Genomic DNA, 12,336 nt, shown 5'->3' on the forward strand with positions numbered 1-12,336 from the left:
TATGTTTATGTGAATTATACCTATTGATATTTGACATTAAAATTACAATCATTTAAAAAGATATTTGAGGGGCTGGAGATGTGGCTCAAGTGGTAGCGCGCTCGCCTGGCATGCGTTCGCCCGGGTTCGATCCTCAGCACCACATACAAACAAAGATGTTGTGTCCGCCGAAAACTAAAAAATAAATAAAAATATTCTCTCTCTCTCCCTCTCTCTCTCTTTCTTTAAAAAAATATTTGATTCATTTTGAATATCAATAACTAATTTCATATTAACAAAATAATAGTTTTAAAGAGAAATAGTTATTCTTCAAAATAAAAGGATATAATAAGAGAAGTGGATCTTTTAACTTTTACAATTAAAATTGTTTTTATCAGTGCATTTTAGTTATACATAATATTGGGTTCATTTTGACACAATCATACGTGCTTAGAATACAGTTTGGTCCACTTTAGTCACCGGTATTTACTCTTTTTCTCTCTTCTCCTCCTGTTCCCCTTCCTCTGCTGTTCTTCCTTCTATTCATTTAATGTTTTTTAAATTGGTGCTTTATACATACACATAAAGATGAAATTCACTGTGGTATATTCATATATGGTCATAGCATAATTTGGTCAATTTCATTCCACACTTTCTCTTTTTTTCATTCCTTCCCCTGTAGCACCTTCCTCTACTCCATTAAATTCATTTCTATATTCATGGTATCTCCCCTCTTTAAAAAAAACATTTTAATTGGTGCATTATAGCTGCACATAGTGGTGGGGCTTGTTGTTATATATAAATACATGCAAACAATATAACAAAATAATTTGGCCAATATAATTCCCCAGTGTTTCCCCTTTCCCTTCCCTCCTCTTTCCCTTTGGTCCTTTTCCTTTATTCTACTGATCCCCCTTTGATTTTCATGAGACCCACTTCTTTTCTTTTTCCTCTCTAGCTTCCACGTGAGAGAAAACTTGTGATTCTTGACCTTCTGAGTTTGCCTTTTTCACCTAACATAGTGATCTCCAGTTCCATCCATTTTCCTGCAAATGACATAATTCCATGTTTCTTTGTGGCTGAATAAAAGTCCATTGGGTGTATATACCATATTTTCTTTATCCATTCTTCTGTTGATGGTTAACTAGGCTGGTTTCATAGTTTGATCATTGTGAATTGTGCTTCCATAAACATGGGTATGCATGTATTGGTATAGTATGACGACTTCAATTCTTTAGAAATGGTATAGATGGGTCATATATGGTGTCTCCATTCCTAGTCTTTTGAGGAAATTCTGTACTGATTTTCATGGTGATTGTACTAATTTGCAATCCCACTAACAGCGTTAAAGTGTTTCCCCTTCATCCTCTCCAGCATTTATTATTGTTTGTATTCTTGATGGCTGCCATTCTAACAACTGAGATGAAACCTCAGTGTAGGTTTGATTTGCATTTCCCTAATTGCTAATTATGTTGAACATTTTAGGGGCCTTATTAAGAAAGTTGTTACCTGTGCATTTTTTGGAGTGTTGATGCTGTTTTCTTCTATGGGTTGCAGAGTTTCTGGTCTAATTCCAAAGGTTCTAATTGATTTTGCCAATATCTGCTGTTTTTGTTACTATAGCTCTGTAGTATAATCTGAAGTCAAGTATTGTGATGCCTCTAGCATTACTTATTTGGCTTAGAATTACATTGGCTATTCTGGGTCTTTTATGCTTCCAAATGAATTTTAGGACAGTTTTTTTTTTTTTACTAGTTCTGTGATGCCATTGGTATTTCGATGGGGGTAGCATTGAATCTATATATTGCTTTTGGTAGCATGCCCATTTTAACAATATGAATTCTGCCTATCTGTGGGAGGCCAACCTTACAGGTGACTGAGTTACACTCCCCAGCTGGGTGCTGAGGTGCTCAGTCACAGAAATGGTTGTGTCTTGCTACAGCCCCATGGGTGAAGCTATGCTCACCTGTTCCTTTGTAATATAACCCCTTGCCCTGTTTAGGATAGAATCTTCCATGGAAGTGCCTTGGGTGTGTCCCCTCCTCTTACTGTCCTTGGGTGTGGCCTACCCAGGTGTCAGTCAACCTGCTGACAGTGACATCATGAAGATAGACTCAGCCCCCTGAAACCTGACCCCTTGCCTCATTTGAATAGCTTCTCCTCAATAAAAGGGGTCAGCGTGTGCTCTTGCTCTCTCTCTCTCTTTCTGCAGACCCTTAAGGTCAGAGGAGCCGTCACAGCCACCCCAAAGAAAAAGGTATTTGTGTCTCTTGTGTGGTTATTTCATGCAGCCCAGTTAGCCCAGTTTAACTAGAGTGACCCCTGAGCCTTTTAGTCATGAGAACAGAAACCTAGCACCTATCCATGAACATGGGAGGTCTCTCCATATTCTGAGGTCTTCTTCAATTTCTTTCTTCAGTGTTCTGTAGTATTCATTGTAGAGGTCTTTCACTTTCTTGGTTAGACTATTTCTAGGTATGTATGTATGTATGTATGTATGTATATATCTATTTTTGAGTTCATGAGATTGTTTTCCTGATTTCTTTCTCAGAAGATTTATTGTTTCTACATAGAAAAACTATTGATTTTTGTATGTTGATTTTGTGTGTTGATTTTGTTTGTTTTGTTATTGGAGATTGAATTCAAGGGCACTTAGCCATTGAGCCACATCCCCAGCCCTTCTTTATTTTTTATTTTGAGACAGGGTTTCACTAAATTTTATAGGGTCTCACTAAAAAAACCTATGAAACTTAGTGAGGCTGAGCTGAACTCTACTAAGCTGAGGCTGGTGTTGATCCTTCTACCTCAGCCTCACAAGTCACTGGGATTATAGGCATGTGCCACAATACCTGGCTGTATGTTGATCTTGTAAACTGATACTTTGCTGAATTTATTAGGTCTAGAAGTCTTTTTGTGCAGCTCTTTGTAACTTCTAAGTACAGGATCATATCTTTTGTAGTGACAATATGATTTCTTTTTTCCCTATTTTTACCCCTTGTATATCTTTCTCTTGCCTAATTGCTCTGGTTAGAATTTCTAGCACTATATTAAATAGGAGTTATGAGAGTAGACATACTTATCTTGTTCCAGATTTTAAAGGAAATGCTTTCAGTTTTCCTCCACTTACTATCTTGTTGGCTTTAGTTTTCTGTATATTGCCTTTATGATGTAGAGGTAGGTTTATGCCTAGCTTCTCAGTGTTTTAATCATGAATGGGTGCTGAATTTTGTCAAAGGCTTTTTCTGTATCTGTTGAGATGACTGTGATTTTTGTCCTTAATTCTAGTTATCTAGTCAACAACATTTATTGATTTGTGTGTGTTAAACTTTGCTTGCATCCCAGATAAACCAACTTGGTCTTGATGTACAATATTTTAAATATGTTGTTGAATAAGATTTACTAATATTTTATTAAAAAATTTTACAGCTGAGAGTGATAGCCCACGCCTGTAATCCCAGCAGTGCAAGGAGGCTGAGACAGGAGGATCATGAGTTAAAAGTCAGCCTCAGTGAAAATGAGGTGCTAAGCAACTTAGTGAGATCCTGTACCGAAATAAAATAGGGCTGGGGGTGTGGCTCAGTGGTTGAGTGTCCCTGAGTTCAGTCCTCAGTACCAAAAAGAAAAGAAATTTTACAACTGAATTCATCAAGGATATTGGTTTGTAATTTTCTTTTCTGTGTCCTTTTTGGTTTTGGTATGTGTGATACTGGCTTCAATTTGGAAGTGTTCCATCCCTTTCTATTTCATGGAATAATTTAAGAAGCATTGACATTAGTTCTTCTTTAAGAGTCTGGGCCTTTTTAGGGCACAGCTGAGAATACATCTGGTCCTGAGTGTTTCTTTTCTTTTTTCTTTTTTTTTTTGTACCCGGGATTGAACTCAGAGGCACTTGGCCACTGAGGCCTATTTTGTATTTTATTTAGAGACAGGGCCTCACTGAATTGCTTGGTACCTTGTTTTGCTGAGACTGGCTTTGAACTTGCCTGTTTGAGCCTCTGAGCTGCTGGGGTTAAAGGCATTTGCCATTGCGCCTGGCCTGGGTTTTTCTTTATTGGTAGACTTTTTATTATGGCTTCTATCTCATTGCTATTTTTTGGTCCACTTAGGGTTTCTATATCTTCTTAATTCAATTTTGGCAGGTCATAGGTGTCTAGAAATGTATCCATTTCTTCTAGGCTTTTGTGGTGTTTGTGAGAATGTCTCCTTTTTCATCTCTAATTTTATGAATTTGTGTCCTCTTTGTTTTTTTTTTTTTGGTTAATTTGGCTAAGGGCTTATCAATATGGTTTATCTTTTCAAAGAACTGACTCTTTTTTAATTGGTCCTTTGTACTGTATTTTATTCTCAATTTCATTGATTTCAATCCAGAACTGGTTTTGGAATTGGCTTGTTCTTCTTTTTCAAGAGCAATTAGATACATTAGATTATTTATGTGGAATCTTTTTGGTTTTCTTATATATGCATTCATAGTTATAAATTTTCCTCTTAGAATTGCCTTCATAGTGTCTCAGAGGTTCTGGTATGCTTTTTTTTTCTTTATAATTTCTTGCTATTTTATATCATTATTTTTATTTGATTTATAATTTCTCCCCTAATTTCTTCTATTTCGTATCCATCATTCAAAAGTATATTATTCAATTTCCATGTATTTATATGGTTTCTATAGGTTTTTTGTTGTTAATTTCTAATTTCATTTCATTATGATCTGATAAACTACCAGAAATTATATTATTTTTTTATATTTGCTAAGAGTTGCTTTGTGGCCTACAATATTTTGTAGATGGTTCCATGAGCTGCTGAGAAGAAAGTGTATTCAGTAGTTGTTAAATGAAATATTCTATAGATTTCTGTTAAGTTCATTTGATTTATAACATTTTTCAAGTCAAGAGTCTTTACTGAGTTTGTGTCTGGATGACCTGTCTCTTGGTGAGAGAGCTGTGTTGAAATCGCCCATGTTACTGTACTGGAGTCTATTTGAGGATTTGATTTGAGTAATGTCTCTCTCTCTCTCTCTTTTTTTTTTTTTGTAATTAGTTGCACCAACATTTGTGCAAGAGATAGATAGATATTTACTATCATTATATCTTCTTGTTAGGGTTTTCCCTTTATCAGTATGAAGCAATCTGCTTTTTCTCTTCTGATTGATTGTGGCTTGAATTCTGCTTTGTTGGATATAAGAGTAGTTACTCCTGCTTTGTTTGTTTTGGTTCCATTCACATAGTTTATCAGTTTCCATCCTTTCATTTTCATCCTGTGATTATATTTGCCTATAAAGTGAATCTTTTGAAAACAATATATAGTTGGGTCTTTTTTAAAAAATTCATTCTGCCAGCCTATGTCTTTTTTTTTGGTATGGGGGATTGAACCCAGGGGCACTTAACCACTGAACCACATCCCCAGCCCTTTTTTGTATATTATTTAGAGACAGGGCCTTGCTGAGTTGCTTCAGACCTTGCTAAATTGCTGAGGCTGGCTTTGAATTTGATAATTTTTATAATAATTATTTTTAATTCTTAATCTGATAATTTATTCACTTAAATATTTTGGGGATAAGTTCCTACGAACTATCAGAGGTGTTATGTTACCTTATTTTTCCATATTTCTTGTATTTCTGTATTGGGTTTTATGCACCCATTGGGATAGATTTCTCTTCTCTTCTTATGTGTGGGCCTTTTTAGGGCATAGCCTTCTCTTACCAAAATGTCCTAGAGTGGGGTCTCTAGTTTGAGACCTCCTCATAGGTGCGGTATCTGCAACATTTGTATTAATTATCTGTTTTTGTTGTTACAGTGAAGGTCATGAGTGGAACCTGAGGTTCTAGCCCATCCTTAGCCCTTCCTCCTTGGGGTCTGGTTGTTAGTTTGGGTTTTTATCTTTTCTAGTTTTTGTATTAATATATGGCTTAAGTTTTAGTGCCATTAGTTTATATATGGAGCGAAGCATACTGTTTTTTGGTTGTTTTGTTCAACAGCAGAGTCTCTACATTGCAAACTTGTAGTGTCCCTGAAGGTTCCCAGCATTTAACAAAATAGGAGGAAACAAACACTAGCAAAAACTGATGTATACAATATAAGCATTAATATAAATAACTGGTTCTTAATATGACACCTGCAATGTTAATTACCATAAAAAATAGGAATCATGGAGCCTAAAATTGCCACTAGCAAAATCAATAGGTAACCATGAACTAGATCTTGCATTAAAGCAAACAGTAGGTACCAGCTATGTTTTCCTCAGCAGTAATAATTGCAGTAGCATGAATAGTGGGGACAGGAGTTATATAAACCAATTAGTTCTAAAATATGGGTAAAAATATAGTTCATTAAGGAGAAAGAAAATGTGATAGGAAGGTAGAAGAGAGTTTATAATTTCAAAAAAGTGTGCAGAGAGAGTAGAGGAGATGCAGTGGGTGATGGTTATAAGGAAGGAGGAGAAAAATAGGAAAAACAATAAAGACAAAAGTAATAGGAGAGAGAAAGAGAGAATAAGAGAATTTCACCATTAGCAGAAGAGGCAAAATGAGAAACAAACAAAACCAAAACCAAAATAAACAAACCCCAAACCCTAACCCTCAAAAGACAAGGCAAGGAAAAATAACTATATTAAAAATGCTAAAAATGAGTAAAGAAACAAATATGTATATATGCCCATGAACCAATCAGCACTGCAAGAAAACACACACACACACACACACACACACACACACAGAGAGAGAGAGAGAGAGAGAGAGAGAGAGAGAGAGAGAGAGAGAGAGAGAGAGAGAAAGAAGATTCTTAATGAAAAATGAAGGAATCATCTCTTCTGAAGTGGTCAAGATTGGAATGGATGATGATTGCCTATGCCTAACTGTCCTTCTTTATGTACAAAGAGAGGAGTGGGAGAGAGACAGAGAAGGAGCAAGAGCGAATGCCAGCGAGGGCTAGGAGTTTTTAACCCCTTCCTCATTTTGTATTGCTCACCAAGCTGCCAGTTGGAATGACCTAAAACTCAAGCTGGTTGAAACAGCTGTCAGGTTCCCTTCTCACCAGTATAAGGCAACATGAAATGAAAAGTTTTGTGGATTCAAGTCTTGTCTAAAAGACCAGATCAATGCACTCCCAGGATGGGGATGTGCAGAGTTCTGTGAGGGAAGTTTTGGTGACTGGGGCTTAAGTCTAATCAAGCCTTAAGGGCTTTGTTGGTGATGTTTGTTCTGGAGAGATTAGATCAACCCAGCCTTAAGACCTGGCAGTTACCAACCTCTGTCTGGAGTCTGGATCTCAGAAGCTCCCCATAAATTCTACTCATGGGGCAGGGGAACCAATCCTTTACACACTATGCTGCCCATGGAGACAGCCTTCCCAGGGTTAGCCCCTGAGTGTATTCACCACTGCCTGTTCAGATTCCTAACCTGCTTCAGTGGGTAATGTGAGCTGCCAGACTCAAAGGAAAAGTGAATTGGCTCCCCTTTATTTTTCTGACTTGAATCTACCTGGTTACAATCTTCTTTGTGCCTGTTTCACTTGTGTTCTTCTAGATATGCCCTGGGCCACATGGTAAGCATAGGCAATATTTGCCAAGATCTCCCAGGCTCTTCAGCAGAACTGCAGTATGGCCACCTCAATATGACTCCTGCTTCAGGTCTCCACTGCCATTGAGAAATACAGAGCACTTTTCAAACACCAGTTCACAGTGCAGGCTCTGGATCAACTGAGTTCAAATTGCTTTTTTGAGCTCAGGTTTTTCCTTGCCAAATCTATTTGTTATATTTCTCTCTGTGTTCTCCCTCCCTTCTGTGGTGAACCAGCGCTGCTACTGCTGCCTCTGCCAGAACCAGTTTGGTTGCAATGTACTCTTTCTCCTTTGTTCAATGTACCCAAAGTTCTGAGTCTTTAAGACTCTCTGACTGTTCAATATTAAATTTTAGTGAAATCCCTCTTCCACCCACCTCACTGAGAAGCAGTATTCCTCTGGTTGAATCCCAAGTCATAGAGCAGGTAGGAATGCAGTCTTCCTGTAAGCCACCATCTTGAATACATCTTTGATTTAGTCTCTTAATGTTATTCTAGATTTCTTGAATATTCTAGTCATGATCTCTTAACATTTTTTTTAAATTGTTGGCTTCATTTTCAAGATCATGTACTTGGGAAGAATGAAATCATGTCAACTGAAGAAAATGGATGGAACTTGAGAACATTGTGTTAAATAAAATAAGCCAGACTGAGAAAATCAAGGGTTATGTGTTTGTTCTTGTATGTGGAAGCTAGAGAAGAAGAAGAAAAAGGTAGGTGGTGGGGGAGAATCTCATGAAAATCAAATGGCTCTAATGTCAATTTTGATCTTATAGGTAATATTTTTCACACTGAATCAATAGATGTTGTTATTATTATTCATTATTATAATGAAATTACACCTTAAAGTGCCACACCCTATACACAATGTATAACCTCTGCTGTTCCCAGTATCAGTATAGTAAAGAAAAAGGGCCAGGGGAGGAGAAGTGGGGATGGAATGGGGAAGTACTGGGGAATTATGTTATAGTATTGCATGTATAGTAGTCAAATTATGTTATACTATTGTGTGTATGTAAGAATATATAACAATGAATCTCACTGTTATGTACAATTCTAATGCACAATAAAAGTATGGAAAAATTAAAAAGGCAAAAAAAAGATTATGTATTTTTTCTTTGAGGTCTGAGAATCTGTCTTTTATTGTTGTAGGGACAAGCAAGGCAAGGCACCGAAGACAGCAGGAAACAGTTTTTTTTGGCTGCAGCCAGGTTCAGAGGGTACAGCCTTTGCTGTAATCAATCAATCCCCTGAACCCTGAGTTCAGTGTTTTATATCCATCATATAAGGGGAGGGGCTCAGAAGTTCACAGTCTGCAGAAGTTCACATAAAAGCAGCTTTTTCTTTCACTGTTCTGGGCAAGTTAACTCTTCAAGGACAACACCTGAGAAGGGGAGAGCCTCTTTTCCCCTTTCTTTCTTCCCCCTGCCAGCTGTTACCATGGAGCCCATTTGTAACTTATCTTAAAAATGTAGACATCCCTGTGAAGTCCAGCTCAAGGCCAGAGGCCTTGTTTGCACATTTCTTCAAAGTACTATACTGGATACGTTTGTGAAAAACTAGTAAGGGGGTGTTCAGCACCTGGAGTGCTGGTATCTTCTCGGCCAGTGGCCAAGTAAACAGGGCGACATGAAAATAGGAAGTTTATCTACATTGGACTCTTTTGCTGACAGTCCTAAAATCAGTCATGGTAAAGAGGGCTTTTCTGTGGAGAAAGGGGGTGCCACTTCAATTCCCCCGTTTAATGATGCTCCCCATAATTTAATCCTTTAAATTTAAGAGCATCATTACCATTATCTTGACTTAAAGCCTTATATAATGCCAAAACCTTAGTTGTTGTAATCCTTTCAACAGCAGCTTCTATAGTGGACCCAATAGTTTTAGAGCACAATGGAGTCAAACATGGGAGCACTGAACATGTTAACAGCAGAATACCAACTATACCAGTTAAGCTTTTAAATCTACCAAGAGTTGAAAACTATCTCCCAAAAGCATGTTTGGGACCCAAACTTTAATGCCCTTCTAGGTATGAATGAGCACATGTGCTAGTTCTCTTGTGTTATTGGCTATATCCTTAAGTGTTTGTCTATTGTCATCCATTTGGATGCAACAATCTGAGCTGTTGAACTCTCCACATATTTTTTTTCCCTCAGCCAGTAAGTAATCTAATGCCAAGTGGTTTTGATAGTTAGCCTCTTGCATCTGGCCTGTTGTGTGGCTAGGAGGTCAAAGGCTGTGGCAGTCTGATTAATAATAATTTCTAGTACAGCTTGTTAGTGAATAATTCTGTTTAATAAGTAAATAGGAGTTCTATAACTCCAACTGCCATTTTGTGCCCTGTATTTTGTATCTGGAGCATAAGTGGCAGTAATCCTCTGGGGTGGCCAGTTACCTTCACCCCAAGATTGGTGACCTCATAAATCAAGTTTCTTTCCAATGGATCTCTTTTTCCTTTCCAAACAGTCATCCATCTATAACATTCCTCTGGTGGGACAGGTCCTAAATATATGTTTTACCACCTCTTATATATAGTGGATTGTCTTAACACATGGTTCACATGATCTCCATGGTTGGAATAAGAGAAGGGAAGAATCCCTTATGGTTATCAAAGGAAACCAAACTAAATAATAGACTAACATTTTGGTTAGCATAGGTTAAACAGCATGAATTAACAAAGCCAAACTAATTACACCAAACAAATCCTAGAAAGCTTATATAAGCAAGATAAAAAAATATAAGTGACATTTTGTTACCCAGAATCCAGTCAGTAGGAGTTAATAGTTATCAAACCAGTAGCACAAACCAGAGAACTGTGTATATATCTAGAAGCAAAGGGTGGCAATGTATTACAGTATAAGAACTATCTCAGAGGTTGAAAGAGTCCATTAGTCCTGGTGGGAAGTTTATCTTTCATCGAGCATTGATCAGCCTGCCCCTGTGTGGCTGAAACAGGGTTGTAGTCTCCTCAAGCTTCGGCCGTGCGTAGACCAGTCAGCTTCCGGAGTGACTGGAGCAGGGCTGTTGTCCTTCTGATCCTCAAGCTTCTCCGGTGCTCCTTTTTCTTCAGGATGGTTAGCTTCAAGGGTGTAGCAGCATCTGGAGAACACTCCCAGTCCGCAGCTGCAGGCGTGAGTTTGGTGTAGTGAATCCAGGGACTTATCTCTGCAAACTTTACTGCAGTTGAGGTGGATAAAATAACAGTGAAAGGGCCCATTCCAAAGAAGTTCAGGGTTGAATATTTCATTCTTTGACTCAGACTCAATCTCCAGGCTTGAAGGAGTGTGCACCTGGGTCAAAATTACTGACAATCTCTCTCTAACCATTGGTTGAGAACCTGTAAAGTTTTCCCTAAGACCTGAAGCTGTCATCTCAGGGTTAATTTTCTTATCTCTCTTAAGTCTCCCTGTAGTTCCCTAATAAGGGGGGGGGCTCCCATATATTATCTCAAAAGAAAAGAATCCAGTCCTCCTAGTGGGAGTGGATATAATCCTCAGCAGTGTAATAGGGAGGAGTTCATCACAATGTAAATGAGTCTCCTGACACAGCTTACCCAATTGAGCCTTAAAGTCCTGTTCATCCTTTGAACTTTACCAGAACTCTGCAGCCTATAGACAGTATGTAACTTTCATCTGATATTTAAACTCTTGGTTAGTAATCGTATCACTTCTGCCCCAAAGCTGGCCCATTGTTTGAGCCAATAATTATTGGGACGCCAAATGTAGGAATAATTTCACAGAGAAGCATCCTAGTATCTCCTTAGCTTTTTCAGTGTGGATAGGAAAGACTTCCACCCAGTCAGAGTATGAACACACAAAAAACCAAAAGTTATTTATATCCCTGTAAGCATGGTAGTTCAGTGAAGTTTACTTCCAAGTCTTCAAAAGGTGCTTCTCCTATAGTTTGGATTCCTGGTGAAAGCTTTGGCCCCTGACAAGAATTTTTGTGAGCACAAACCTCATATTGTTTGCAGATCATCCAGATGATGCTTGTGAGCTGGGGGACATAGAAATGTTGACTCAGAACTGTCTCAAGTGCTGTATGTCAAACATATTTTCCTGCAAAACTGTTTGATAAAGACTGGGGCTAGAAACTCCAGGATGGCTATTCTGGCCATCAGAAAATCTCCACTATCCTCCTGGGAGAAAATTTTCTTTTTCAGTCTTAAATCACTTACTTTCATGATGGGAGTATGTTGGCTAGTCAGCCAGGCAGAAGGGCAGCATTTAAACCTGGGAGTGGATTTTCTTCCCATTTCTTGCAGACAGTTAACCTGGCCTCTCTGTTAGCTCTCCGGTACCCTGAAAAACCACAGAGTTTCCCTTTCGATGACCTTGGCAATATATAATCATAACCTTCCTGGGAGCCCACAGTGCATCCAAAAGTTCAAGAATTTCTTGCCCATACATCATGTCCCCACTTTTTATTCCTCTCTTGAGTTAATTAGCCTACCTAAGGCCCTATGAACATGAAGGGTAGTGAACACATTTTGAATCTATGTAAATATCCACACAGACTCCTGTTGTCAACTGAGGTGCTTGAGTCAAAGCAATAAGTCTTACTTTTTGTGCTGAAGTTTCCTGAGGCAGAGGCTATGCCTTGACTGTAGAGTCCAGAGTGACCATTGCATATCCAGCAAAACATACCTCATCTTTTATAAAACTACTTCTATCTGTGAAGTACTCTGCATCAGCATCCTTGAGAGGCTGGTCTGTTAGGTCTGGTCTGCTGGAGAACATTCCATTGATGACCTCAACACATTTGTGATCAGGATTTCCAGGTCCAATGGACAGCAAAGTTGTTGGGTTTA

The 12,336-nt window shown here is 38.2% G+C and overlaps 1 long non-coding RNA gene across 1 annotated transcript in view; it reads left to right on the forward strand.

Annotated features, from left to right (window-relative positions):
• The window catches only part of LOC144366285 (uncharacterized), a 121,972-nt gene that overhangs the window by 62,573 nt on the left and 47,063 nt on the right, over nucleotides 1-12,336 (forward strand). The window lies entirely within an intron of this gene.

Source organism: Ictidomys tridecemlineatus, chromosome 8 (assembly GCF_052094955.1).
Source record: "Ictidomys tridecemlineatus isolate mIctTri1 chromosome 8, mIctTri1.hap1, whole genome shotgun sequence".
In the NCBI taxonomy this organism is placed as follows: domain Eukaryota; kingdom Metazoa; phylum Chordata; class Mammalia; order Rodentia; family Sciuridae; genus Ictidomys; species Ictidomys tridecemlineatus.